Source organism: Aphidius gifuensis, linkage group LG3, assembly GCF_014905175.1.
Source record: "Aphidius gifuensis isolate YNYX2018 linkage group LG3, ASM1490517v1, whole genome shotgun sequence".
Lineage (NCBI taxonomy): Eukaryota > Metazoa > Arthropoda > Insecta > Hymenoptera > Braconidae > Aphidius > Aphidius gifuensis.
In genome coordinates, this window is record NC_057790.1 from 9,014,596 (window position 1) to 9,039,901 (window position 25,306).

At 27.9% G+C, this 25,306-nt stretch overlaps 1 pseudogene; it reads left to right on the forward strand.

Annotated features, from left to right (window-relative positions):
- Positions 1-986: 986 nt before the first annotated feature.
- LOC122850852 lies at positions 987-24,420 on the forward strand (annotated as a pseudogene).
- Positions 24,421-25,306: the final 886 nt, after the last annotated feature.

A 25,306-nucleotide genomic window follows, 5' to 3' on the forward strand; every position in this document is an offset into this window, starting at 1 on the left:
TTTCCAAAAGAAATGACCATTGTTATGCTTTGCGTTATGTAAAAATTAATAATAAGTAATTTTTTTATGAAAAAATGAAAAAAACAGACGTTCACCACCTCATTTAATTAAATTAGGAAAAGATATTCTAACTCGATTGCTAAATGTTAAATCAAAGAACGTTTGGACCTCGTTCAATACGATCATTGTACGTCTAAATAATGGCGGTTCACCCATTGCATTGAAAGATAGGTAAGATCTTTACTTATTACCATCTCCATAGCCAATTATAAATTCAGTCAACTCGCAAAATGAACAATATAATCGTCAAACATCGCGTCATCATAATCATGAATCACTTGTTCATAATCGTCAATGACAAATGACTAAATCGGCTGTTAACAATTCAACTACCTCTTCATTAAAAATTTGTCACTTCAATGCTCAGTCATTGAAAGCTCATATAGGTAGAAGAAATTAGACACTTCTTTATTATTCAGAAGTATCATATCATTGCTATCAGTAAGACCTGGCTTACATGTGATACTCACGACTCACAAGTTTCTATACCAGGTTATCAATTACTGAGAAATGACAGAAAGTCTAAAAGAGGTGGTGGAGTTGCTATTTTTGTTCAAGACAATTTCAACTGTCAACTACTAGAAGCATCATTATCGGATTCATCACTTGCAACTGAATATTTAGCTGTGTCAATAAAATATTCTTCTTTATCATCAATAGTCGTCTGCGTAGCTTACAGGCCAAATAAACAAGCGAGCTTCAACAATTTAGAAAATTTTCTCTCAATATCGTTATCATCATTACCAAACTTTATTCTACTTGGTGACTTAAATGCAAATTTATTATCTAATGATCATGATGCTCTTGAACTGACAAACATTTATACGTCACTTGCTTTACACAATATTAACTTCCAATCAACACATCACTTAGCAACTTCTACTACCTGCCTAAATGTTTGTCTAGTTGATAATATAGATAAAGTTATGGACAAAGGTCAATTAATTGTTTCATTTATCTCAAATCATGACTTAATTTATATTAATTATTCAACTACCAATTGTCAAATGAAAACTAATGATAAAATACGTTACATCGAAGTAAGAGATTGGGGTGCAGTTCACTCTCGATCAATGATATATTCGTTTAATATCTATGATTGGCAATTATTGAAATATTGTAAAGACATTGATGTCCTATTGTCTGCATTCTCTTGGAGAGTTAAAGCAACTGTTAACCAAAATTTACCAGAAAAAACATTAAAAACAAGTAACAAAAAAACACCAGGTGTTACAAAAGCCATTTGTAATTTAATTAAGCTAAAAAAAAAAATTTATAAACGTTACAAATTGACCAAAAATCCAAATGATCTCATTAACTTTCGAAATTTACGAAAGCAAATCACTCTGGACATCAGGAAAAACAGAAAGCAACTAATAGAAAATTGTTATAACAACAACAAAAATTCAAAGAATTTCTGGAGACAAATTGATAATCTTGGCTCAAAAAAAAAAATTAAAAACAGCATTCAAATACATTATTCCATCTTCTTTCACTGCTTCAAGTTTAAATAATTACTTCGTCAACTTGGTTTTCTCAACAGATTCTGTATCAACAAGTTTATCAAGTGTTAATTCTCAACAGCAACGTTGGTCTTCTTACTCTATTAAATCACCAAATAATAATTTTAAATTCAAACACATAACTGAATCTTCAATAAAAAATATCTTGAATAATCTTAAGTCAAATGCTGTGAGCCCAGATGGCATTTCAATGAATCACTTACGTGCATTTGGTAAATATCTAATTACATATATTACGAACATCTTTAATTTTTCTTTAAGATCTTCACAATTTCCATCACAATGGAAAATCACCGAAGTTCGTCCCTTAGCAAAAGTGAAAAATCCAACACAAAACAAGGACATTAGACCAATTGCAATTTTACAATAGACAAGGTATTGAAAAAGACAAAGTCACTATTGCAATTTTTTTTGAATTTTCAAAAGCATTTGATTCAGTTGAGCATAAAATTCTTTGTGATGGTTTAACTCAGTATGGCTACAAATCAGACATTGTCAGCTGGTTTAAGTCATATTCATACAATAGGCAACAATTTGTATCACTTCATGGTCAACGGTCATCCCAACTAACAACAAAAATAGGAGTCCCTCAGGGTAGTGTTTCAGGTCCACTATTATATTCTGTTTATGTTATCGATATTGCATCATCAATTAAGTACTGTCATCACTTGCTTTATGCTGATGACTTTGTTATATTTATTTCATCAACAAAAGAAGAATTATTTTCAACAATTGAAAAATTAAACGAAGATTTGGCTTTAATTTACAAATGGACTTTAGCAAAGCACTTAAAATTAAATCCAGATAAAACACAAGGTTTAATAGTTGGTGAACCATCTTTGGTTAAAAGGATAAATTCAACAATAATAGACTTGAATTTCAACATTGTTTTAAACGATGTAAAAATAACTTTCAGCTCGAAAATTAAATACCTTGGTGTTATAATTGATGAGTACTTGCACTGGGATTATCATGTATTATTGATTTGTTCACAAGTGTATAGTACTCTTCGAAGATTGACCTATTATCTGAGGATCTTCGTAGGAAAAAGGTTGGCTCTTTTATTCTGCCTATCTTCGATTACTCATCAATTGCCTTAAGTGACATTACTCATCAACAAAACCAACGTTTACAAAGATCTTTTATTGCTTCAGACCGATTTGTTCTTAAACTAAATAAATTTGATCACGTTTCTAAATCAAGATTGGGACTAGGTTGGCTGTCAATAAGTAGACGAAGAGCCTACTTAATTAATAGTCTTATTTTCAAGTCATTAGATTCGTCATGTAACTCATTAACGAATTACATATTTAAATTGAAAGAAAAGACGAGTAACAAGTATTCAAGAAGCACTGATTGTAACCATACTTTAAATGTTAAATTTGCCAAATCAAGGCAATTTGTAAATTCTATACAGTTGATGGGATCCAAAAGCTGGAACTCGTTGCCCACTAATATTACAAATTCATCTTCAATTGAACAGTTTCAATTACTATTGTTCAACCTTTTACGAGCAATCGAGTCTGAGGAGATTATGTACCTGTGATTGGCCTTTTAATTCATAGGATTCTATAAAAATAAATGAAAAATATCAATCAATAGATAAATAAATAAGAAATAATGAAAAAAGAATAAAAAAAAAAAAACTATTAATTTAAATCTTTTTGTATATATCTTGGTTCTGAAAGTCACTTGCCTAGAACAATGTTTGATAAATGAATAAATAATTTAAGTAGCCAAATATTACGTAAATATAATTGAAAATATTTAAGCAAAATGAATCAACAAAGTATTGAATAAATATAACTTACAGTTTTTCGGCTGGTGACTATTAAAATTATTCTAAGTTCTGTTAAAAACAAATATTAAGAACAGTTAGAGCTGGAAGAGCTAGTAGTCACTGGATCAGTGAAAAAACTGTGCTTGATTGATGACGTTCCGGTAGAAAAACTTATATCGCTTGAACTAGTTAGTATTTTAAATTTAATTAACTAATTTCAATAACTATAACAGTTTGTCCAAGAGTAATACATAACTTGAAAATATAAAAGTAGTAGAATAACGACTTAAATTAACAGCTTTTAATGACAATAAAAATGCCATATCATCCTAGCAGCAGTTTTAGTTAACTTACCCAAAGGTACCAATGACCGTAGACTTTTTAAAGATAGCATAAAAGGTACATTAGGATTGTTTTATTGTATTTTATTTTATCTACTTATCTTATTTTCGTAATTTTAATAATAACTCAAATGAAATAATAAGCATGTAAATAATAACACGAATAAAAAAGAAATTATTTAACTGTGTGCACCAGGTTATGATAAATCTATTCAAGCTATTATTTAATTTTTTTGATATCCATATAGATTCTTATACCTTGTTAAACATTAAGTACTTTTTTTTTTACTCAATTCATAATGAAATATGTATATTAATTTTTTTTTGTTATTAAAAACTGAAACCATTAACATTTGTAATATTTTGCGGTAAGCGCCGAACTTTTTTGATTTTTTAATTTTTAATTATCTAGTCAGGGTGTATTTGGACATCCCTAGATCTAACGTATTACAAAGGTAGCACTTCGAGAGGAGCTACAGCCTTTGCACCCTTCAAAATATTCTTGAGCCAGCACTATTGTAGAGCGAGAAATGCCACCGAACTAAATTATTAAGTAAAATAATAAAATAATATGATGAGTGATATTGACAGATTCCTAAAATTACGAGGATTCTTCGAATACCACTCATTAAATAAAATAATGAACGAAAAATGAAATATTGAATAAGTAAAGATCGGACCAGCCAGCCAACCGATAAAAATTCAGCGTCAGAGCAGATCATTGTAAGCAGGGGCTGGAGTCGAACGCAACACCGAGCACACCCGAATATTTCCGACCTACTCCACGGTTAACTTGTGCCACTGACCCATATTATCGACCACACCATCTATATCTCTTTTTAATTATTTTTATTGAAAAGAATTAAAATATTTTTATTCTCGAGCTTCACAAGTTGTAAGTTATTTTATTTTAATATTTAGGTTAATTTATTCAATCATTGAATATTTCTAATAATTTTGTACAGCATTTGGTTGTACAATTTATTATTTTAAAAGTCATGTAAAATACACTTGTATTTAATTACAGAATTTGCAAACCGCATGGTCAATAGCGTCTCTTGCTTTTTAGAAAAATCAATTGAACATTTAGTTCAATATTGAATAATCAACTAACTATTAAATAAAGTGAAATACAACTTGCAAATTTCAGACGACCACATGGTCAGTAATATATTTTCAAATCAACGATCAAAGTAAATTGACGAATCGTATAATTAACTTGATAATTTTATTGAGTGAATTCAAGTTGAAGTGCTCTAATTAGTTGCATATTCCCAATTGTTAAAATAAAACTGTGTGTAACGAAAGTGCATGACCAATTTTTAAGGATCTTTGTATTTCATCGAGGCGTATATTTAAGGCATGCCCAACGCCGGTTTTAGAGTGTTGTGGAGGGGAGAATGTCCTATCTATTTTACATTACAAGAAATGCACTGCCAACCCCAAAAAAATAATTTTTTTTTTTAAATCGATCATAACACGTTATTTTTATCATATTTGACCTTATTTCATAATAAAAAAATGTTTATTGTCTTATTTTATGTTCCGTCGGAAAAGAGATAGAGTGAGAGAGAGAGAGAGAGAGAAAAGAAGAAAAAATATATTGTAAATAAGATAAAAGTAAGAAAGAGAAATTAAAATTTGTGTAGAATGACCATTAGCCAGGTTTGGCGTCGAGCGATAATTGGCATGCACCGTATCGGCGCACGACTCGAGCTGACCGGTTTTCGCCTGAGTTTCCTTGCATTGTGTCTGCCCAAAGGCCAACACATTGAGGAAAACTCAAGGCAAAAGAAAATAAAATGAAATAAAATTTCTAGGAACTGCAACTAGCTTGAGAAACTTTCTCAAGCGTTGTTGCAGAACTTTCTGGATTTTTTGCATTTTAGCACGTAGGCCAAGGTGCCAAGGGCTGTGCCAGTACCTTGGGCCTTAGGAAAAATTAGTTGCTTAGGCATCTTGACACACGACACATCTCTCTCTGTCACTTGTTCTTACTAAAAATCAAATTGAAACGAATCAATACTTTAATAAATAAAATCAAAATTCATTTATTAAATAAATTAAAATACAAAATAAATAATTTAAATATTAATTTGAATAACAATTTGATCAGTGATTATTACAATGAAACGATAAAAAAAAAAAAAAAAATAATATTATTGTGTAATTATTTAATTAATCCATCCTAACAATAAATACCAGATATAAATCCCTTAACGGGCAATATATCCAACATTTTATTTAAATTTATTTATCCAAAATATCATTTACTATAAATTAAAAATTATGATGAAATTTAATGTTGGCCAACTTGAATATAGAGTGAGACTGGCAGAAGAGATCACGACAATTACGTGCCTGTGTGACCACACATGCAAACTTCTTCTGTCAGTTTTACTCTATCTTTAAACTATGCCGACAATAATATGTAAAAATTCCTAATTTTCGCGTCTATTTTTATTTATTAAAAAAAACCCACCGACAAAACTTTTTTCATATACGGCTCAAAATTTTCGTCTTTTTTCATTTTATAATATATCAGTTTTTCGAAATAGTCTCTGTATTTTTTCATATAGTTTCTAACCAGGTTTGTGTAACCTCGGCTGTCCAAAATATGTAACTTTTCATTAATTAATAAAAAAAAAACCACCGACAAAAAAATTATAAAAAAATTAGAGATTGTGTATTATTACATAAATAATCTAGTGTCAAAATTTCAAAAACTTCTCTGTATTTTCGTTCCGCGTTGGACATGCCTCAATATATATTGTGATATTTACATATGTATGAACCTTTTTTATTGATAAATAAAATAAGAATCATATCGAGTTATCACGAAGCCAACCAAGGTCCAATCCACGTCCATACCGATTGTATTAAATTGTAATAAACCATCAATCACTGTATGTACAATTTTTATGTGATATTTTAAGTGTTTTATTGGCGGTTCATTAGTGAAATTTCAAGTAGATTTTTGTCGAATACCAAGTGTTTATTACGTGTTTGTAGAGTCAGCGTTCCCATTATTTAACAAACAATTTGCCTCACAGTACAGTTGATTATTTTCCGGGCCACGTAATATTTTATTGACGGGTCTTTATTATATAATTCCTCGCCATGGACTCCGTAATATTTACACGGTTATTCTCTCTTATTTTTATCGACGCATGGGGCTTTCAAATCTATTCTTAACCGTATAATATTTTAAATTAAACGTAAAATTAAGGGATTTTGTATACAACTTTTATAGTAAAATTATAGTGTTTTCATAAATAAATTAAGTATAATGTTCAATCATAATATTTTTGATGTGTAAACATCTTTCGGCGCGGGTTGGGTATGGAGTAAAAGGAAAAAACATAGAGTTTAAACGTCACACTGAAAAAACGTTCCCCCTGCAGGCACGGTACGTTCCTGCTGCCGTAGCAGTAAAGTAGACTGCGAAGCGCTGTACTGCTGCGAGAGCAGTACACCCAACTTGGAATTTCTGTACTGCTCTCACAGCAGTACAGCACTGCTGCTGCAGCCGAACATTTTACTGTCGATGAGTTCAGGCGTATTAGCAGTACAAAGAATAGCTGTATGACACGTAAAGACTCATTCGATAAATTAAATGATGTTCATATGTATATTATTAATATTAATTATTAATAAATATAATTATATATTAATATTATTATTGAATATGAATTGATTTTAAAATCTTGTATATTGTAAAAAAATATGTATAAAGAATTTGAAAAAAATTGATTTTATTTGGATATAGAATTGAAAAAAAAAAAATTTACATTTTTAATTTACCGTGTAATAATAATAAGTTTACTTATTGAATAAACGAAGAAATTGCATTAACTATGATGATAACATAAAAATAATATTACACAGTAAATTAAAAATGTAAAAAATTTAATTTTTAACATAAAAAAAAATTTTTTAATTTAACTTTTAATTTTTTAATTTAATTTTTAATGTTTCTTTGACCCTCGTCTTAATTAATAATTCGAAGTTAAAACTTAGAAAATTTTCAACATTTGTTTTACATAAAGTTTAACTTTACATTTATTTTATATAAAAATTTAAATCAACCGTTAATTAAACAATTCGTAATTTGAATTAAAATTTCCAAATAAATCTTTTGTAAATATTTCTATTTAACAATAGAAATACTTTTATTAATTAACCAAAGCGTAGAGTCAGTGTAAGTGTTTGTGAAACGAATCAGCACTCGATTCATCATCGTTCAACTTCAATCAATAATCAATCAACAGTCAATTCATAATCGATCCAACACCGAGGGGTAATCAAGAGAATCAGAGCTAAACAATCGAATCAAACCATTATAACCAAATCAACCAATGTAAGTCATTCATTATTGTAAAATTTATATTATACACTACACACAACACGAAATAATACAACTGCAACGATTAATTAAATAAATGTCATTCATAATTTTAACAACAAATCAAATGTGATAATTACAACAACAACCTATCCCTCTCTCTCATCCACAGTCTTTCCCTATTCGCGCGGTGAACCTGATCTATTGACCGAAAGGTTAGGATCGAATCGAAGTAAGTAAATATTACAATTAATACGGGTAAATTCGGACATAACAAATGTATCTCGTCAAGTAAAAAAAAAAGTCAACATAAAAAAATTCGATATAGCGAATAGTTTTCGAGTTATAATAACTTATATGTTTCGATATATTAAATTTTTAGTGTTCCGTAGGACACTTATGTTTTCACTTTTCGTGTGACTTTTTGTTATTTCGCGATAAAAATAAAAGTTACGAATCGAATTGGCTTCTATAAAGCCCATTAGGTTCCATTTTTTTTCCCAAAAGCAATCATCGTATTTATTGTCAATTTTTGGCCCTTATCAGTTGTGATAGTGCCATTTTTCTACAGGGCCCAATTTCAAATATTGACGGATCGGATCCGGCAATAATTCAATCGACGACGCTTCATCTGTAGACTCTCCGATATTTTTTTGAAATTTCTTGGTCGTTTATTTTTTTTTATTGAACAAAATGTAGTGTCAGAATTTGTTGTTGCATGATATTTTTTGAACCGCCGAACCGAATTAGTTGATGTTAAATGAAATTTATGTTTTTTTTTTTTCCCAAAAGCAATTATCATATTTACTTTTAATTTTTGGGCCTTATCAGATGTGATAGTGCCATTTTTCGACAGGGCCCAATTTCAAATATTGACGGATCGGATCCGGCAATGATTCAATCGACGACGCTTCATCTGTAGACTCTACGATATTTTTTTGAAGTTTTTTGGTCGTTTATTTTTTTTTTTATTAAACAAAATGTAGTGTCAGTATTTGTTTTTGTTAGATATTTTTTGAACCGCCGAACCGAATTAGTTGATGTTAAATGAAATTTGTGTTTTTTATTTTTCCCAAAAGCAATTATCATATTTATTTTTATTTTTTGGGCCTTATTAGATTTAATATTTCCATTTTTCGATAGGGCCCAATTTCAAATATTGACAGATCGATTCCGGCAATATTTCAATCGATGACGCTTCATCTGTAGACTTTACGTTATTTTTTTGAAATTTTCCGGTCGTTTATTTTTTTTTTTTATTAAACAACAGAAATAAACAACATTAGAAAATAAAACAAAACAAAAAAAATAGTCATTTATTTTACAACAAAATGAAAAAACAAATCAAACAACAAAAAAAAAAAATAAAAAATCCTACGGAACACTTAGGGTGCACCTTGGGGGACTTGACTAAATTTTATTTTTTTAATATTAATAAAGGCAATCGATAATACTCGCCAAGCTGAAAAAAAAGCACAAATAAAAATTTTTATATCACAAATAGTTATCAAATTATCGATATTTTTTTTTAAATGTATACAATTTTTGTTGTGTAAACATCTTTAGGCGCGGGTCGGGTTGGAGTAAAAAGAAAAACATAGAGTTTAGACGTCCGATCCGGTAACGGATCTGGGCAGGAATCCACTTTCTGTCAGTCTACATTGCGCCTTGCAGCGCCATGGTAATCGGTCGGTAACCGTTACCATCAGCCGGTCTGTAGTATAGATGAATTTAAATGCGCGTATTTATATATTCAATTTATTTATTATTATATATATAATATATATATGCGCCGTTGTATATATTAATATACAAGTATTTTATTTGTATTTATTAGTTATACTTGCATTTGTTAGGCGAAGTAAAGTTCATATTGTACATATATATACATTAGCGAGTTTTTTTTTTTCGATATTTTTTTCTCTCTTCACCCATCTTTATACAAGTTCATACAACTCTAAATCATGCCCAGAAAAAATTTGAACTCAATTGAAAAATATTTAGAGGTGGTTCAGGAGTCATTTGTTTTTTTCATTTGATTAACATGGGGTTAATACACTTCATTCACTATTTTGATCATGGAGGCTTTAATTTTCGACCGTTCAAGTTCACGTTGGTCTCATTTGATAGAGTAATAAATTCTATAGCATATAATATTCATAGTTTTGATCATTTGCAATTTAAAAAAATGGTGAAATAATGCTTCAAAAAGGTAGTATTTACAATTTTTCTGAAAAACAAAATTGTAAATGATCAAAACTATGAATATTGTATGCTATAAAATTCAATACTCTATAAAATACCGCGAACAACTCGTAAAGCCTCAAAATGATGAATGAAGTGTGATAAACCATTTTAATCAAATGAACTGCCTACTGACAAACAGAGATGGTGGAATATTGAAAAAAAAAAAAAACACCCTAATATACATGCATATGCAAGTATTTTTCATTTACAAGATTAATATACTTGATATTATTGTTTATATAAAATATTATTTCCTAAATTCAAAACATAATATTGAATTATTATACAATAATAATTTATTTATAATATTGACTAATTTTATGTTTTAAAAAAAGAGAAATAGACATTGATGACTGATGTGTTAGTTTGAAAGAGAAAATTGTTATTGTAATTGTACAGAGGAATTTCAGAAGATGTTATCATAACCGAGACAACATGTTTTTTTATTCGGTTTTTATAGAAAATTTTCTCACGATTACGGGAAAAATACGGAAAAAATTCCTACGAATGCGCAGTGGTTAAAAATGGAGTTGAAATATGGAAAAAACGGCTATTTATCGGTTATATATCGTATAGTTATTGAAATAACGATCAATTCTCAAATTTAATAATGGCCATCAATGAATCTCGTCAAGTAAAAAAAAAGTCAACATAAAAAAATTCGATATCGCGAATAGTTTTCGAGTTATAATAACTTACATATTTCGATATATTAAGTTTTTTTTTTAATATTAATAAAGGCAATCGATCAAACTCGCCAAGCTAAAAAAAAGCCCAATAAAAATTTTTATATCGAATAGTTATCAAATTATCGATATTTTTTTGAAAATGTATACAATTCTCAAAAAAGTCGAAATTTTTGTTTTTTTTTCAAAAAAACTGCTAATTATTGATTGTCGCGTATAGTTAAGCACGAATATATATTTTTTTTTCGAAAATAATGAATATATCCAAGGTTTTTTTACGTGGTCGCTAGGTTTTTTACTTAGCTATTTTGTTTACTTAGCTATATTTATAGCCAAACACACAATATCTACATAATTTTACTTAGCTATATTTTTTACTTAGCTACATCTTTTCCTTAGCAATATTTTTTACTTAGCTATATTTTTCACTTAGCTATATTTTTTACTTAGCTATTTTTTTTACTTAGCTATATTTATAGCCAAACACACAATACCTACATACTTTTATCAGCTATATCTTTTACTTAGCTATATTTTTTACTTAGCTATATATTTATAGCCAAACACACAATATCTACATAATTTTACCAGCTATATTTTTAACTTAGCTATATTTTCTACTTACCTACGTCTATTTGCACGCAGTCCGTGTATGTACGTGTGTGTAACACACACGTATTTACACGTCAAAAAACGTAAAAAAACGTAAAAATATAAAAGTCACTATACTAATTTTCCCTAGATTTAAATATTTTTTTGGAGTTTTTTCACGTGCGTTTACGTTCTTTGAAGTTTTTTTACGTGCGTTTATGTTTTTTGGAGTTTTTTTTACGTTTATTTTATTTTAAATTTATAGAGATGTATTACGTAAACTTACGTTTTTGTAAGTTTTTTTACGTGAATTTACGTTTTTTTTTTTTTTTTTTCCTAGTTGTTTTACGTGAATTTACGTACCGCGTACGTAATGTGTACAGTGTAAACCAATGTAAACTGTAAATGTGTATGTATACTGTATACACATTACGCACACACGTATCCACGTATCTTCACGTCTAACTCTGTAAAAACACCACAAATCATAATGATTATTTATGGATGAAGATAATTGATAAACAAATAAATTAAAATAATTTAGGTAATTTAAATTGAATCAAAATTAATAAATTTAATAAATTAATGAATTTATTGTATTTTCTTGTAAATATAAAAATACGTACACACACACACACACACACGTATTTACTATTTACACGTCTAAAAACGTCACAGTCATTATTTATTTACATATGAAGAAGAACAAGACAAAACATCTTGCCACACAAATAAACAAATGAAGGAAAAAACAAATAAATCAATACGATAAAAATACAGTAAATTAATTGATGATTTTAAATTTGGTTTTATTTTTTTATCAGTATTTTCTTGTACATTGTTCAACTGTTGTCGTTGTTGTTGATTTTATTAATTTATCTTTATTATTACCATCATCAATATACCTAATCTTCATCAGCATTACCACAACTTTCAAATTCAGATTTAATATCATGTTTAATATCATGATTTAATATCACGTTCTTCAGTACCACGTGCACGTGTTCTAGCACGTTCTGGTTTAATTGTATCAGATTTATAAGCATCTCAATCTTCACTTTCACTTACAACTGATAAATCTGTATGTCCAGATCTCTTACGTGTTCTTCTACGTAATTCAATACCAATATTTGAAAATATTACGTGTTGTATTTCTTGTTGGTCTACTACTTGCTGGTGTTGCTGGACTTATTGTACGTGAACTTAAACTTGCTGGTGTTACTGATCGCATTGGCTGTGATGTTGTATCTATTTGTCTTTATCTTTTGATGATGTTGATGCTGATGCTGATGCTGCTGCTGCTGCTGCTGCTGTTGTTGTTGTTGATGATTATGATGATGACGATGAGGATTTTTCTGTTACATTTGATAATGCATTTTATGATGATGATGAACTTTCATTTGATGGTGTAACACTTTGTGATTTTTTTTACTTGTTCTTGTTGTGGATAATATTGATGTGATGTTGTTTTTTTTTTAAGTAATTTTTTTGTTTATTCAATTGTCTTTTAATGACAATCTTGGCAAAACCAATTGACTTTTCTCGATGGAGCTTTATTTAATCCAACACAAACAAAATCATGCCAATAAAGACATTGATCACAGCTATTTGATTTTTCTTGAAGCTTGTTTTTACACATTTGGCATTTATACACACCTTGGCTTGAAGCACGTTTTGACTGAAGTAACTTTGATAATTTTATGTAAGCATTTCGTCTGAAATATTTTGCAACCAATGACAATTCAATTAGCTCATCATAAAAATTATCAGGTAACGAAAATGGATCTTTGGGCAAATCTTTGATTTCAACAAAACATTTATTTTGCATAATTTTACCAACCAGTGCTTCATCAAACAACGAGTGCATGATAATTTTCATTTTAGAATCATCATCTAAGTCAATAAACTTAATAAGTTTAGTCGAGAGTTTTTTATTTGACACTCCTTTCGGACGTCCTCGAGTTTTACAAGTTGATATTTTGACAGTATTTATACTGTCTCTTCTTTTATCAAGTTTTGGTTTTTCACCTTTAGAACCAGCTTCAAATAAGTTAATTTCTTTCACTTTATCATCAACAGTAACCATGTCTTTTTCAATTTTATTTTGTTGATTTCCTCATATTTTTACTTCATTTGTTTCATTCAAATTTGGCATGATGCAATTGCGAAAAATTTCCGAAAGTTTTACTGATATAACTTCGTTACCTTTTTGATCTGGTTCATCATCAGAGATGTTAATATTAAACTCATTATTGTTATTAATATTATCTGGTTCATCATCAGAGTTGTTAACATTATACTCATTATTTTTATTAATATTATTATTATCATTAAATGATGGTAATAATGATAACGATGATGCAGTATTATCAGCTGTAATATTTTTATTAAAAACAGAAAATGAAGAGCATTCAAATTCACCACCAAGAAAATCTTTGTGATACTCAATATTTTCTGTTGATTGATTTGCTAATTCAGATCTATCAAAAGAAAAAACAGGTTCAGCTTCCAAATTTTTTTTCTTAGATGTTGTTATTTTTGAGCTTGATTTATCACTACTTGGTTGCACCAACAACTCTGGTGTTATCATGCTCGCTGAAGAAACTGTAAAACAAATAAAAATAATAAATATTAGTATCATTAATATAAATTGAAAATAAAATATTATTAATAATAATAGTAATAATAATGAGAACACACCAATTTTTTTTTGTTTTTTGTTATCAAGTTCAAATGAAATATTTTTGTTTTTAGGTGTTTTTTGCATGTCTTTATCTGAACTGAATTCATCACTTGACTCTGATAGTTGTCTTGCTACCATAGAATATGAAAAAACTAAAACAAATTTCAAAAATAATAATAAAAGTAGTAATAACAACAATATTGATAATAATTATTAACTTACCACTTTTTTTTTGTTTTTTTTTACAAGCCGATGAGTGAGATAAATCACATTCTACCAGTTCCAATGCCTTGCCATTTTTTGTTGGAAGCAATTTAAATCTTGCACTGCAGCCAACTTTTTTTGATCTAACAATTGATTAAAATAAAAAATTAATTAATTAAAATTAAATAAATTATTTAAAAAAAAAAAATTAAAAAAAATATATATAGGTATAGGTAACTTACACTCGATTTCGTATTTTTTTATGAATAACTTTTTTTTGTTTGCTTGGAGATTTATGTTGATCACGTTCACCATTATTACAAACTAAAATACAATACGTCTTTTTTAATTCAGGCACAATTGGATATTTGCGTCTTGCTTGGCTGTATGTCGTGATGTTTCTTGAATCAGCTAGTACAAATTTATATTTACCACCTTCTACTTTTTTTTGAAAGTTTTTCACCTCATCCCAATTTTTAAAATTCATCTAAAAATAATTTATTGAAAAATAAATTCCAGCCTCAATTTAAATAATATAATATATATGTATAATGAAAGCGTCAATTTACCTTATAATTTATAAATTTGATGTGAATATCAATGTATTTTTGACTAAATAATTAAAGTGATTAAAATTATTTTAATTTTAATAAATCTAATAATAATAATTTATTTAATAAATTATTAAAATACTTCACTTATATAAATTAATAAATAAATTTATTAATGCTTCGTGTTTTTTCTTTTTTCAACGTACATACAACAATACAGAATAAAAAAAAGACAAACGTTAGCGTCGAGTGTGAGAATTGTGGTGAAAACAAAAAGAGATCACTTGAAACTTAATGTCTTTCACTTGCACACACGTCTTCCAACCCCATTGCTTTGGCAACCCGCAAGGGCGCCACCGTTAACTTTTGTTTTTGTATGTTTTTATCCCACACAATGTTTTCGTCTCACACAACGCGACACAATGTTTTCATCCCCGGGAATCCCGACTTGAGCGACTTGTATGCATATTGGGGAATCCCATAATTTAGTCGAGTAAAAATATAGCTAAAACCAGTAGTACAATTAATTTCAATAATAAATTAATTATGGTAAGTAAAATATGACAAATTATTTTTCTTTACAAATATCAGGCTATTCATTAATAAAAAAATAATTTATATAAATCTATGAATATTGTATTTATTTGTCATCCATAAAAATGATGCAATGATACAATTTTTTTTATTTTATCTTATCTTTAAATTTTTTTCTTTACTTATTTTGTTTTTAGAATAAAATACAACTTCAGGATGATAATCATTCACTCAAATAACGAGAGTATATTGATTTTAATGATTTTGATCAAGTTTTTAAAAACTACCAAGAAACCGTTCAGCAAAATTTTGTTGTTGCAAATTCTAATATTATTGAGCCAAGTCATGCTCATTTGATGTATAAAAGGGTAACTTTCGAATGTGTATATGGCAAAAAACGTGATACAACTTCCAAAAATAAACGACAAGCATCGTAAGTATCATAATTTATTTTATTGAAAATTGACTCAAATATTGCTTGAAATAATATAAATTTGATTTTAATTTATTATATATTTTATTGTATTTTTTATGTTTTTAATTCAGAACATGTAAACAAAACTGTACAGCAGTTGTGGTTGTTAAAGCTAACAGGTCAAGGACTAGGCTTTTTGTACACTATGTAAATGATGAGCATACTAATCACACTGGTTTTGAGGTATGCAGTCTAATTTATATTTTTAACGATTTTAGACCACAATTAACTTTAAGCTTTTGAAAATTTTCATAGTCTTCTAGTTCATAGTCTTTTTGATCCAGGTCAATTTAACTATGTCGTTTAAAAAAACACGTTGGACAAATAACACTATTTATTATAAAATTTTAATAATAATTACAGTTATCAGTTTAATCAAAATATGTTAGCTAAACTTTATAATAATAAATTATAATTATTGCCATTTATTATTATTATTATTATTATTATTTCTATTCAATAATAATGCTCAATTTTTTTTTTTATATGTATTAATATATTTTAAAATTGAACATTCAAATTATTATTTGAAAAAATATTGAATTAATACTAAAAAAGATTGTTTTTTTTTTTTTTATTAAAGTTTTAACGATAACGAAGCTTGTTGATTAGACCTTAATTATTTTCATTACAGATTTTTCGTGATGATTTTCTTCAGATGCGTAGATTAAAAGGAGAAGAACTTGAAAAAGCACTTAACCTAATGAAAATTCAGTGTCCTCTATCGAGAATTCGAATGGAAATGAGACAAACAACAGGTAAAAGTGTAAGAAATAAGGACTTGCATAATTATCGTGCTAGTTATTTACGAGGCCCTGGTGATGACACACTGCAAGAAACGATACAGTTTCTTCGCAATGAACATAGTAAGGATATATACATATTTTTTTACATTGATTTATTTACGATTAGCTGTATATTTATTTGATTAATTAATAAACTTCAAGATAGGGTAATAATTATACTAATTATAAATAAATCTATATATGTATTGAGATGTCTGTACATGTATTATATATATATAGTTATATATATTTTTTATATTCATTAATCTGTTTTTTTTTTCTTGTTGAGACATATCAAAATATATATTTATTTATAGTTTACTTATATTATTAGTTTTGATATTAATATATATTTTTTTATCATGTATTTTTTAGATGCTGCTGTTTATTGTTTGCATACAAATGGTGAATTTATGGGACTTTTTTTTGCCACAAAAGAAATGAAAGAAAATATGCAAGTGTCACCAGAAATCGTTTTCACTGATGGCACGTACAAACTATTTAAACGCAAATTTTGTTTACAAATGTTTTATGTACAAGATAAATTTGGATTCAGTCAAGTAGTTGGAGTTGCAGTTTTAGCTAATGAAAGACGAGCAACAGTTGAATGGCTCTTTGAATGTTTTGCAATGTACCATGGAACTGAAGTTTGTCAGTCTATACGTACATTTATGACTGACAAAGATTTAGTTGGACGTACTGTCATTTTAAAAGTTTTTCCACACGTCAATATTATATTATGCCAGTTTCACACGAAACAAACTTTTAGAAAAATTGTAAATTCAAAACCAATGTCATTAACACCAGCAGAAAAAGAAATTTATTTGGAATTAATGCAAAAAATGTGTGAAAGCAAGAGTTTACAAAAATATGAAAAATATTATGATGAATTTAGAAAACTTTGTAATACAAATAAAAAATTCAATTTATTGTCATATTTCGATAAAAACTGGCATAATATCCAAGATGAGTGGACAACATTTGGGATGAACAAAGTCCCTCATAAAGGAAATTTAACAAATAATAGATGTGAATCTAATAATGCTAAAATGAAAAGACCTGAATGGATGCAAGCCTCAGATACGTTGGTTGGAGCACTTAAAAATTTTTTTGCTTGGATGAATAGTAGAAGAGAAGAAATTAATTACAAAATTGGTCAAGAGTACGTAAAGACTCATTATGCTATACCTGATGAGAAAAAAAGTATTGAAAATCAATATAAAGAAATACTAACATCGTTTGCTTTTCAAAAAATTTATTGGTCAATTAAAAAGTATCCTGAAGTAAACTTGGAAATTAAAAATTTATTGAGCAAAACATGCACTGCACAATATGAAGATCAAATAGTTGTCGTTACTCCAAATGAATGTACGTGCTCCAAGTGGACTGCACGCCTGCTGGTTTGCAGACATATATTATCAGTACGAAAATTGTTTGATATGCCATTATTTACACCTGATTTGTGTACTTGTTGGAGGAAACCTGATATTACAAACTTCCAAAAAAAAAATATTCATCACAATGAAGTAACTGATGTTCAAATACAAAAGACAATTATACCCAAAAAAATGAGTGAAAATCAAAAGTTATCTTTTGTAAAAGACATTTTAAATGAAATATATTTTATGGTACGAGATGGTCCATTGAATAAATTAAATTTTCGTTTAAATGAGTTACTCAGTGTTGGTGCCAATTTATCAAACACTTTGAATTCAATTGAAAAAAAATTACTTGAAGTAATAAGTATCAGTGAAAAAAAAAAAATTATAATTGAAAATTTTCAGTCTTGTATTATTAAACTTCCCCAAGAAGAATTTGATGTTCTATATTACAAACTACGAGTAATTGTATCAAATCGGCGACAAAATAAACAACTGTTGATATTACCTGCAAAAAAAGATGATATAAATAAAGAAAAAATAATGCATCAAGTTGACAGATTAGCAGATTTGTCAATACTTGAAGAAGAAAATGAAAATATAATTGATGATAAAAGTATTGAAATTTCATCTATAATACTTCCACCACAAATTAAAAATTTTGGAGCTCAAAGTAAACAAAATGTAAAGTGCACGCCACCAAGACACCAGTTAAAAATAAAAAAAAAAATCAACAAAAATTAAGATTGAACTAAAAGTTGTTGTTTGTAAAAGTATTGTTTGAGCAAAAAGTTTAATTCACCAATTGATGATAATAATAATAATAATAATTCAACTAAACTCTTTTTATTATTTTTTTTTCAGGATCAACCAACATTTACTAGATCAGTACTACGTTTTTTTTCGGATTTACGATGCTATTAAATATGCAGTCCAGTTGAACGAAATTAAAATTTTCATAATTAATTATTACAATCATGTACGTTTGTGAATTTATTTTTCTTTCCTATCCATTATAATGTATCACATTAATTGCTACCTTTTTTTTTTCATAAAATAATCTTTTTTTAACAAGTATGTTCATAACAATTTTTTTAATATTAAAAATTTTCAAAACAAACATAAATAGGTACGTGTTTCAGTGCTTTTTTTATTATCAATTGTTTTTTTTTTTTACTTTTATGATGACTCGTTGAACCCAGTGAATAAAATTTGTAAGATAAAAAACATGTTAAGGCAAGAGTTAATAAGACTAGCTGTATAAGAAATATTTTCAAATCAAAATGTCACGTCAATTATTAAATTTCTGAGTTAAAAATTGCCATATAATATTAAGAAATCTATTGACAAATTCAAAATATGGATTTTTAAAAGATCTAGGAATTGAATCTATTAATCCTGGTGTTTATGATGGTAACTGGAGTGGCTCAGGCAAGGAAAAATTATCAAAAAACAATATTATTAAACAATTGATTTGATAAAATTAAGGATAATTGATTCAATATCACCATCAACTGGAGAAATAATAGCAAGTGTTATGAATCAACAAAAAATAAAACAATAAATGTAATAAATAATTCAAATAAATCATGGATTGAATGGTCATCAATACCAGCACCAGCACGTGGTGAAATTGTACGTCAAATTGGTAATGAATTAAGGCAAAATTTAAAATGGGTAAAATACTACAAGAAGGTTCAAGAATACATTGACATTTGTGATTATGCTTTTGGTTTATCAAGAATGTTACCTGGTTACATTTATCCATCTGAAAGGCTAAATCATGTATTATTAGAAAAATGGAATCCAATTGGTGTTGTTGGTGTTATATCTGCATTTAATATTCCAGTTGCTGTAAGTATTTATTTATTACGGAGGCTAGGAGCCATAAGGCTCAGCCGCAGTATTGAAATCATCGGCAAAAAAAAAAAAACCGTTATAACTTATAAAATAATTGTCCTAGAGAGTTCGTTTAGGGCTCAAAAGATGCGTCTCGGGGAACACTATCGCACGTGATAGAAAACATTTCTTCATTATTTTTTTTTTTTTAAGAAAACTTAAGAAAACTTAAAATTAGATGATTTTTTTCATCATTCAAAAAATTATAGAGTGAAAACTAATGAAGTTAGACTATTAATCATGCAATGTTTTTTCTTTCAGAGATTCAGCTGTATAATAATAAGTTCATAAAAGATATTTTTGGGCAGGAATGGATGCATTAATGACGGTTTTAAGGCAATTTTAGGGAATTCTTAAAAACGGGAACCTCGATAACTCTTGATAGAATTGTCGTAGAGTTTTCGCATATAGCTTAAAAAATGCGTCATTCAAATACCATATATTTTTCTACAAAATTTTTTATTTATAGTTTTCGAGAAAAAAAAAAAAAACTGTTTTTTTCGATTTTTAGTTTTTTTTTTTTTTCACTAAAAAGTATAAATAATTAAAAAGTAATTTTGTAAGTAGGTGAAAGGTATTGAAAAGACGCTTCTTTTAGGCCTAACATAACCTCCCTAGGATTATGTAATTGAGACGATATCGTGTAAAAACGTCATATTGCAAAAATTATAAATTCGATAACTCTCGATAGGATCATCGTAGAGACTTCATCTTAGACTCAAAAAAAGCGTTTTTAAAAACTCTAGAGCCGCATCGGAAAACTATCCCTCCAGGCGTAATAGTTTTTGAGAAAAAAATAAAAGATGAGACAGTTGCTGAAGCAACTGTGCCTGCCCTGCGGGGAAAATTTTAATTTCTTTTTTTATATATTAAAATTCGTGACTACAAATTTATTTCATTCTCCATCGTTACAATGATTACTGTTACAACTAAAATTTATTTTATTTTTTGACACTTTGTTTGTAAAAGACGCCATTACGGACCAATTATAGTGCGTAAAGAAATACTTTTACGCACGATTTCTTGTTAAAAGTATCTTTTACGAACTATATTAGGGCAAAATGGCGTCTATATTACAAACCTCGTGTCAAAAAGTATTGTATATAACTCGTACGTGAAAAAGGTGATCCTCCACGACTAGTTATATAATATACCATTCATTCATTCTGCTTGTTCCTTCTAATATGTCATCTTCATGTCCGGAACCGCTTTCTTCTAACTTTTTAAATTCTCTGTTTTTACTCATTTTGTTGTACCATGATTTTAGACTGTCAATGTCAAATATTTATTTATAAAATGGTCGAATTCGATTTTATTTATTTGATTTACTTTTTTCCCTCGGTTAAATCAGGAGTTAACGTTTTAGTTGTTATTGAAGTCATATTATATTTTTTTTTTTGCCAAAATAATTTTACCTGCAAATGAATTAATTGGTAGATGTATGATTTTTTGTATTTTTTTCAACTCGAAATTAATTTTTGGTATATTTCTATTTTCCTCATCGTCTTCGAATTTTATATTAGCTTCTACTGGTATCATTATTTCTTTATTATTTATTAATGAGTATTGTTCATTAACTTTTCTCACTGATTCTCCAGTGATCGTATATATTTTGTTTAACTTGAATGTTTAATAATTTATCATGTAAATAATTTTTTTTTTGCAACCTTTTTGTTTTATATACATATTATTGATAACGGTACCTCAATAAATCTTCGATATTTATTCGCAGCTTTTTCAAAAAAAATACATCTTATTTTGTCACTTTCATCCCATATATCCATCGTAAATTTTTTACCAGTTCCTCATTCGTTTATCCATTCCTTTATTTCACTTTTATGTATAATTCGTGCCTGAATTATATCACTGTATTGAATTTTGAATTTAATTTTTTATGTTCATTCTATTTATTTCTAATAAATGATATTTTCTATATTGATCGTACTTTTTTCATATTTTTTAGTTGGGGTTGCCTTCAAATTTACTGATATTTTTTCATGATGATCGTATTTTTCTTTATATTCAGTGATTTTTCCTTCATATTTACTGTTATTTTCTATATTTATCGTACTTTTCTTTACATTCAATAATTTTTCCTTGATATTTTCCTATAATTTTCTATATTTTTCTTTATATTCACCGATATCTTCCTGATATTTTCCTATAATTATCGTATTTTTCTTTATATTCAGTGATTATTCCTTCATATTTACTGATATTTTCCATATTTATTGTATTGAGATTAAGGGACTTAGAAAATTTTTTAGGGGGGGGGGGGGGGGGGGTCTACCATGGTTGGGGGGGTCCAGAAGAAAAGCGAAAACAATAGGAAATTAAAATTTCCTAAAAAAAAAAAAAATTTCTTGTTTTATTTTTTATTATTTTCGCGAAAAACAATAATGCCTAGAAGAGTGATTTTTGAACGCGGCTCTAGAGTTTTTGAAGACGCTTTTTTAAGCCTAGAATGAAGTCTTTCCGATAATCCTATCGAGAGTTATCGAATTTATAGTTTTTTCGCTTTTCGATTTTCACACGATATTACATGATATCTCTGGATAGCATAATCGTAGCGAGGTTATGTTAGGCTTCCAAGGAGCGTCTTTCCAATACCTTTCACTTACCTACAAAATTAATTTTTAATTATTTATACTTTTTAGTGAAAAAAAAAAAAAACTAAAAATCGAAAAAAACAGTTTTTTTGTTTTTTCTCGGAAACTATAAATAAAAAAAAAAAAATATTGTAGAAAAATATATGGTATTCGAAAGACGCATTTTTTAAGCTATATACGAAAACCCTACGACAATTCTATCAAGAGTTATCGAGGTTCCCGTTGTTATTACATGGTTAGCGTAACGTTACTCAATCGATAACTCTCGATAAAATAATCGCAGCGACTTCATGTAGGTCCCAAAAGATATGATTTATAATTTTCAAGGAAAAGAAAAAAAAAAAGAAAATGAAGGTTTTTATTTTTTTCATTATTCGATTTCGATGTATTTTACTTGGAAAAAAAAAATTAATAACGAGTTGGATCTGTTAGAGCGTGATGGAGTTTTAAATGACGCTATATAAAGCCTATTCTTTTTTTTTTTTTTCAAAAAAAAATATTATTCATTAGCTCTAATTTTTTTATTCTAATTTTTATTTTTTATCTGAAAAACAGGATAAATTCGTTATCTTCAGGATTTGATATCGTCATTTTAATAAAAGGAATGATTCTAAGTAATAACAACAGTAGAACTGATGAAGACCGGAAATCGAAAACTCAATCGTTACAAAAAAAAAAAAATTAATATATAAATATTTATGTACTTGTTGCTTTTTATTTATTATTTTTTTTTCTTATGGTATTATTGTACATATATTAAAAAATATTTCAAAACTAATAAAATATTTTTTAACGATTGGAAAACTAAATAAAAAAGTTTTAAATGAATTTATAATTTTGGAAGTTATTTGTCTATTTTCTTTATTTTTTAGGATTTAATGTCTAGCAGCAATAGCCATTATAGAACGTAAGCATTTTAATAAATTTAATGAAAAAAAATTTTATTTACAAAATCGCGTAACACGGCCACGCAATGGCCCTAGCCGGAGTATTGAAAATTTTTAATTTTCAATGGGTAACGCGGGCCACCAGCCCCAACACACGTTACCAGATCTTTTTATTTTTTATATTTTGTTATTATTTAATTGTTATATGGTTAATTTTTTTTATATATGAAAAAGGTTTATGGATGGAATAGTGCAATTGCAATGGTATGTGGTAATACTGTTGTATGGAAAGGTTCATCAACAACACCACTTGTATCAATAGCAACAACGAAAATAATATGAAATGCTCTTGAAAAAAATGGTATATCTGGATCAGTTGCATCACTTGTTACTGGTGGTGGTGCTGGTGATATTGGTGATACACTTGTTGATAATAAAAAGTTGGATTAAAAGTACAAAATAGATTTGGTAAATTGTTACTTGAACTTGGTGGTAACAATGCACTAATTAGTAAATAAAATTATATAAAATAAAACAAGATACAATGGTGTAGCTAAATATTTTCATTGTTTTTTTTATTAATCAAGTTGCAAATGATGCTGATTTAGAAATGTCAATACGTGCTGCTGTATTTTCATGTATTGGTACAGCTGGACAAAGATGTACAACAACAAGACGTCTCATTATTCATAAAAATATAAAGATTAAATTTCTAAAAAAGCTAAAAATTTCATCTGAAAGTATACTTGAGAGAATTGGTAATCCATTAGATGAAAAAACACTTTATGGACCACTTCATAATCAACAAGCAGTTGATGCTGAATATCACATGGGGATTTGAAAATTTACAAAATACAAATCCTTAACCACCAGGTGTTGATATGACATCTGATTTAATGAAATTTATGAATCAATTATGTTTAGCACAAGCACAAGAATGTATACTTGAAAAAAGTATGCTTGATCATAGAAAACCAACAATTGTTGCTAAAGTTGCTAAACAAATTGTTGATTATTATATTTTTGCATGTCAAACATTAGAACCAAATAAAAATGAAGATAATTTAATATCAGAAACAGTTGGTACAAAAATATATAAAAGTTGGGAAATTATGTTACATTTAAACGTTCATATTATGTCAGTAACATATATTTATATCAAGGTCTTACAGCTGAAGAACAACAAAAAATGGGTGAAACAGTTGCATTATATAAAAAAGCATTGTCATCACTTAATTCAGCAAGATTATTATATACAAATTCAAAAACATCAATAATAATTGAAGATTCACTTGTATTTACAAATGATGTTATTGAAGGTAAAAAAAAGCAGCAACAGATGAAAATGATTTTATATATCATGAAGAAGTACCAGATGAAGATGTATTACCAACAAGTAATGGTGCATCACTTGTCAAAGGTATATCATTTATAGTGTTAATGATGCAGAAATTTCTGAACCAGATATATCAGCTGACAGTTCTGTATATGCAAATTATTTTAATGGTAATCAACAACAACAACCAGGTGGTGGTAGTCACTATCCAATAAGTGGTGGCTATGATAATGCATCACAGTATCATAATCAATTATATCAAGTGCCACAAGTATCTGTGTCAATCAGCAACAATCAATTATGAGAAGTGGTCATGGAGATTTAAATAGCCAAGAAATTGTACCACAAACATCATATTATCAACAGTACAATAATGCAAGTGATGATAATG